Consider the following 6855-nt stretch of genomic DNA (forward strand, 5'->3'; position numbering starts at 1 on the left):
GGGGTAAGAGGCCGCTGGACGTCCGGGCCCACGGTGTGGAGCATCATGTGGAGCGGGGACCCTTCTGAACCTGCCACCCAGGAGCCCGGAGCTCCGTGTGCAGGCCCCGCCCGGCTGCCGGTGGCCCCGCATCTGCTCTGGCTCCGAGAGCTGTGCAGGCACTCGGGGTGGTTTCTTCTCGGCCTGAGAGTGAAGAGCAGCTGCTAACCAGGGTCCGAGGCCCTGCTCGGGGAGGTTAGGACGCCCAGGGGCACGTCTAGGGGAGTCTGCCTCGGACCCGCGGCAGGAGTTTCTGTTTGGTTTGAGGACTCGGACCTCGCCTCGAGGGAGAGCCCTCTGTCTGCTGCGCGTAGGAAAGGAGCGGGCATTTGATTTGGTCCTGGAGTCCCTTCCGGCCGCTGTGCGGAGGAACCAGGCTGCCGAGGGCTGGCGTGCAGCTGAGTTCCAGGCGCGGTGACGGAGGGAACGGATTGCCTGACCCCGAGCCTCTGTTCTGGGCGTGCAGGGGTGTGTGGCGGCTGCGAGGAGTGGAGGTGATCGCAGCTGGCACAGGCCTGCAGGTCCTGGAGGAAGGGGGCGGCGCGGAGGGTTAGGTGTGGGGGCAGGGAATTCCGGGCTTTCCTGAGAGCCAAGGCCCCTGGCGCAGCCCGGGAGGCGGAGGCAGAGCACCGTGGCCGACCGGCACACGGCCAGGTGCGAGGAGGTCGAGGGTCTTCACAGGCTTTCCTGCTCACTTCTGTGGAGTCAGCTGCTAGCTTGCTTTCTAAACCACACTCTTAGGGTAACGCTTTATGACGTAGTTTCCTTCGCTGTCTTGAAATTTGACCTCATTTCCCATTGGTTGGCTGGTTATGCCAACTGAGTCTTCGGCTTCCAGCTTTCATTAGATGAAACGTATCACTCCTTCTCTGCGGTAGGTGAAGGGTGCAGTGCCAGCTCCTGAGAGACAGCGACGGGGGCAGGGCTGGCACAGGCCCGCGCGTGCTTGGGAAACGGGTGGGCAGGGGGCCCCAAGGTCACGGGCTGACTCGTGCCAGGGACCCTGTGCAGGGTCCCCACTCTCCCCGGGCTCTCGGCTGGGAGGACGAGGCGGAGCTGGTGGTTAGCACGTAGGAAAGTTTCCCTGCAAACACAGAACATGGTGATAAACCTTGACTGCTTCCTGCGACGGGAGAGCGGGTTCTGCGTGGAAAGAATTTTAACTAGAAGAGTCTAAACATGCGTGTCGGCGACCTGCTGGGCGGCAGCTGCGTGAACGTCAGCTCTCACTTAACTCCTCCTGGCCCTGGCGCTGGGGACATGCGTTCACAACCTCTTAGGCGGAGATTGTGGTGAGACAGTTCTTTGCAATTTCTACACAAACATCAAATTACAGGTTCTTGGGAGGGGAACGGAGGCGAGCAGAAATCGGGAAGTTAGGACGTCGCTGCTTAATTTGTGTTTATTTTTAATTATAAACTGTGTGTAGCATACAATATGCCTTTTTTAGGGTCCAGTTCAGCCGCGTTAAATACACTTCCCTTACTGTCCAATACACTACGTTATCGCTAGCACTTTCTTATCTTATGAAGTTGAAACTCCATCCCCCTTAAACAGTGCCCGTCCCCTCCCCCAGCCCTGGCCCACCTTCCTCTTGCTGACGGTGGATTGGACGGCTCCAGGCCACGTGTGAGTGGCTGGCTTCCCTCAGCATCCTGGCCTTGGCCTGTGGCCGCGGGGGTCAGACTCTGTCCTCGTTGGGGCCGGGGAAGGTGGGGTTTTGAGAAAGGGTTGCTGTGGCTCCCAGAGTCGCAGACTCTCAGGCGGCGTGGCCGAGCAGCACGCTCCCTGCACTAGCACCAGTTCTGGGGCTACGGTCACATCCCTTTGCCATGCCCCCCCCCCTTCCGCGCCCAGCTCTGGTCTTGCCAGCTCCCCAGGCCTGTCCCTGAACCCCAGGCTCCCGCAGCGTCGAGCGGCCTTTTGTCTTTCGGACCCTGTTGCCTTTCACCTGGAGAGGCTCAGAGGCCTGGTTGCATTCTGTCTGGAGCTCTGACCCCACGCGTGTGTAACGCCAGTGGGAACCCAGTTTGAGGAAGTTTGCTGAACATTCGTATGTTTTCCAAGCCTGAGTTCTTTCTAGTCCTTTGACTTTTCACATTGTTAGTCCCTGGGATTTCCCGGGAGATGAGGTGACTTACTCACAGGGCAGGGCAGGGTGAGGTGATGTCACAGCGGCCCCTCGCCGGGAGGTCAGGGTGCTGAGCCGGGACCAGCACTCACCAGGCTGGACTTCTATGTCAGCAGGCGCTTTGATCTTCCGGTCTGTGGGGGGGGGGCACTGCCTTTACCCTGGACAGTCCCCAGATTTGCCCTCTTGACCAGAGCTGTTTGTAAATGGCCATTGCCCCTCTAGGCAGAGGCCCTGGGAGAGCAGGGTGCTGGTGAGCAGGGTTCTGAGCTGGGTTGAGTTCTCAGTTTCATCAGATGCAGCCTGTACAAGGGCCGGTGGGCGGGGCTGGTGGGCGGGGCCGGGCGCAGTGTGTGGGGCAGGTGGGCGGGGCCGGGCACAGTGTGTGGGGCAGGTGGGCAGGGCCGGGTGCAGTGTGTGGGGCTGGTGGGCGGGGCCGGGCACAGTGTGTGGGGCAGGTGGGCAGGGCCGGGTGCAGTGTGTAGGGCTGGTGGGCGGGGCCGGGCGCAGTGTGTGGGGCCGGTGGGCGGGGCCGGGCGCAGTGTGTGGGGCAGGTGGGCGGGGCCGGGCACAGTGTGTGGGGCAGGTGGGCAGGGCCGGGCGCAGTGTGTGGGGCAGGCCATGCCTCCTGGGCTGGGGAGAAGCTGAGCCAGGTGGTCCCTCCACTGGGGAAAGGTAAGGCTTTCTGGGCTCATGGCCCCCCTGCGCTGGGTTCAGTCTGGACCCTCCATGGACAGGCAGGCCTCTGAGATGGGTGACAGGACGTTCGTTGGGTGTCGTGGTGGAGGAAAGAAGGCCACTGCGTCTTTAGCAGCAGAGGGCCCTCGTGTGGCCGCCGACCTCAGTGGTGTCTGGGCCCCGACGCACACGCTGACTGTTGCTCAGGCCCCTGGGATGGAGGACAGACTGGGCCCGTTGGGTTGGCAGCGGCCTGTGCTCTGCTGAGCAGAAGCTGCTGTCAGAAGACCCGCGTTGGCATTTGCCCGTGAACTTCCTGCGGGCACTGGGCACCTCCCGTGGCGCTGAGCAGGGAGAGTGGGCAGGAGCCTTGATGGGCAGAAGGTGCTGCACTGTTCACAGGCCGCCGGCTGCAGGAGGCCTGTCCCTTTAAGACAGCTCCTTTGTATGCACGGCGTGGGGCACATTTCAGCTCTGGGCTGCTGCCACCAGTAAAATCTGCAGAGCAGCATTTAAATAAAGAAAGAAAGAGAAGCTTCCTTGTGTGGCTCTTCTATTCACAGCGGAACACATGGCCCTTGTTGTGGGCTCTTTAATCGTCCTCATTAAATCGGAGCCCTGCGAGGGGCCGGCACCAGGCTGGTCCCCGTGCGAGAGCAGGACACCTTGTAAATTAACCTTGTGCATGAGCCCCGAGCCGGGCCCTGGCCCCGCTCCACGTCCTCTGCGGCTGCTGCCCCCACGTTGCTCAGCGGCCTCCTGCTCCGACGCATGGCTGCAGCACGTGGCGGTCGGGGGGAGTGTTCGTTGCTCTGCCATCCGGCCCGTCAGCCCGGCCTCTGCAGTTTAACCCTCGTGGCCACGCAGGAAAGCCACGGCGTGGGCGGAGGCGCGTCCCGGGTCCGAGTCAGTGTGCTTACCAAGTCCCAGCTCAGGCCTGTCCCGCCGTGGCCTCCAGGGTCGCCTCCCCCCCCCCCCGCCCTGAAGCCAAACCCGGAAATGGTGCAGCACTTCCCCGTGGTTCCGCTTCGCGGGCAGCGTGAGAGTGAAGGGTGGGTGTCGCATCGATATGTTTACGCAGAGGAAACACATTTTTAAAATGGTAGGTTTTTTTTCTCATCGCAAAGTTTCATTAGAAAAATGAGATCTTTTTAAAAAAGTGTTTAGCTGGTTTTTGAACCCACAGGCAGCCGCACTGATGGAGGGTGACTGAGGTGGGGGAAGAGGTGACTCCAGGTGGGGAGGTGGAGGCAGCGCCTGCGCCGGGGAGTGAGAGCTGACTCGTCCACTCGGACGGCACCGCGGGAAGCCTCTTCTGTCCGGCCACCGCCACGCTGCGCCGCGGCCCTGCGACCGCATTCGCGGTTCGCTTTCTGTTCACGTGCACGCTCCCTAATGAGCCATCCGTTCTAGCCAGTTTCAGGAGCTCACGCCCGTCTCCTCGCCCTCACACCCTCTCCCGGAAGCACCACTGATTGCCCATTGGCAGGGGCTACCAGACTGCCTGGCTTTCCTTTTTAAGAAAATGTGTTTTTATTGATTTTTATAGAGAGAGAGGAAGGGAGAGGGAGAGAGAGAGAAACATCGAAGATGAGAGAGAATCATGGATCGGCTGCCTCCTGCACGCTCCCCACTGGGGATCGAGCCCACAACCCGGGCCTGTGCCCTGACTGGGAGTTGAACCAGCCACCTCTTGGTTCCTGGGTCGATGCTCAACCACGGAGCCACACCGGCTGGGCCAGACTTTATATTCTTATCTCACTGATGGTCTGTCAAAGTCAGAGACCGCCTCCTGACATCCTCCATCTGCCACCCCCCCCCCCCCCCCCGGTCTCCTCCCGCTCGCGTGCCCACTGTCAGTTTCTCACAATGTCCGGTTCCTTTTTTTTCCCCTCTGACACTCCATACCCATGGCTACAACCTGGATTTCCTGTCTGATCTGCTACCCGGCCCAGAGGAAGCCACGGGGCCTCCCTGCCCTCAGACGGTGCCCGCCCAGCTCACGCCTCTGCCCGCTCCTCCTTCCCTTTGACGTGCGCATGGGCGGTGGCCTCACTCGTGTTCTGTAACACGCCTTGGCCTCCATGTCGTGTCCACAGGTGGACTCGGACGTTACCTTGTGCACAGCTCATGGCAAGGACCCGGCACCGCCCGCCAGGAGCCACGCGCTCCAATGGGCTCCCTCTCTCGGGAGCTGTCCCTTCCTCGCCTCCCACCGCCACCGCTGGCCCCAGTGCCCAGTGCCATCATCCCGGGCCGCCTGCAGATCCGGATTTTCCTGTTTCCCAGGCAGCAGGTGCTCTGCGGCTCACGGTCCCCGGTTGTCATGTTGGGGAGACGCCGTGGGAACTGACTCGTTTGCATCAGGCGGCCTGTGGCAGCCTTGGTTTTGCATGACGCCGGGTTTCCATGCCCCAGCCGTGCCTGTTCGTTCTGTTGAGAGAAGACCGCGTGGTGCCGCTCCTGTCAGCCCCTCATGCTTTCCCGCCACCTCGTCCTGATCATCCCGTCGTCTGATGACGTCCGGCGCCCAGGGCTTCCTGTGTTGACCTCCCCAGCCCGTGAGCCTGTGTCCCCTCAGGGGCTGGAGACGTCCCGTCCTATGGACACAGCCCTCTTCCTGAGGGGTTCGCGGAAGCTCACCTTTCTGCGTCCTCGTCCTCGTGCGTCTGAAACGCGTCTGCTTTGCCCTCCTGCTTGCTGAGGACTGATTCTGGGGTCAGTGGTTTTGGCGAGAACTTTGGAAGTTGCCTCCTCCCACGCTTGCTGCTCGCGCACGGAGGGTCCGGCTCGTTTGGTTTTGCCTGGGAATTGTCCCTGTGCACAGAGACCACCGCGGCCTGCCCGCTGGGACGATGAGACGGGGCGTCGGGTGCACAGCAGCCTGGACACCCCCGTCTCACCTCTGCGGGGGCGGAGCTCACGGGGACCCCTCATGACCGTGTGACCTTCCGTGGCTGTGTTGTCTGGAAGCCCCGGAAACTGGTTTCTTAAAGGGAACCCTGGTCTCCGGGGACCAGAACCCTCGTCCCTCGAGGCCGGCGCGCGCTCAGGGCGTGGTGTTGCTCCGGTGGCTTCGCTGACGGAGCCGACTTGTCCTTAGCCCAGCTTCTCCCGAGGCAGCGTGCGGACGCTCACCCCAATTCTCCCGGACACGTGTGGGCGCAGCGGGGCTGGCCGGGGACCCTGCGCTGGGGAAGCCAATCAGCTCCACGGGCGAGCGCCACTGCGGACCCTCCGTGAAGCAGCGGAAAGGGCGGGGGCGGGGGCGCGGGGTCATGCGTGTCGCTGTGGGGGGGTGTAAGTGCCGCTTTTCTGGAGAGGCGGGGGAAGCGGGAAAGGGAAGCCCCGCCATTCCGGCAGCGAGGAGCCCGGCAGACCTCGCCGCCTCGGCCCTCGCGGTGGTGCGCGGTGTTTATGAAACGCGGGGGGAGCAGCGGCCCTTGGGCGGGTGGATGCGTCTCAGCCACAGTGGTGTGACCCTGACTGCCCCGTCCGCCGAGTTCCCTTCTCAGGGCCCTGACCAGGAGGCCCGTGTGGGGCCCTGGGAGACATACAGCGAGGACCGGCTGTGTCGTGCCGAGACGGGGTGCATCTCACACACAGCACATCTCACACGGGACTCGGCACGTTCCCAGCGCTTACGGCTACGCGTGGCCCTCGGCCACCACACCACGCACCGAGCTGACCCACTCAGACGCCTGCCCGGAGGACAGAGGCGCCCATGCCCGGCCGCCAGCGCGTGTCCGTCCCCGAGGGCGAGGCCGCCCGCTGAGCTGCAGGCACCAGGCAGGGCGCGGCCGTCCGCTCGGGGCCTCCATCCCACAGCAGCGGGAGGGCGAGGGCGGCCCGTGTCCCGGGCGATGGAACGGGCCGCCCCGTGCACTGACGTGTGCGGGACCTAGTGCGGGGAGTGAGCGGGGGCTGCTGGCCCCCCTGCCCCCCTTCCCGACCACATGCTCTGCAGCCCCCACCACTTGCTCTAGAGCTGGACACGAGGAACTGTG

At 63.2% G+C, this 6855-nt stretch overlaps 1 protein-coding gene across 1 annotated transcript in view; it reads left to right on the plus strand.

Moving 5' to 3' along the window:
• The window catches only part of CYTH1 (cytohesin 1), a 28720-nt gene that overhangs the window by 5541 nt on the left and 16324 nt on the right, over positions 1-6855 (plus strand). The gene's annotated exons all lie outside the window — the stretch shown is intronic.

Source organism: Myotis lucifugus, unplaced genomic scaffold (assembly GCF_000147115.1).
Source record: "Myotis lucifugus unplaced genomic scaffold, Myoluc2.0 scaffold_1318, whole genome shotgun sequence".
NCBI lineage: Eukaryota > Metazoa > Chordata > Mammalia > Chiroptera > Vespertilionidae > Myotis > Myotis lucifugus.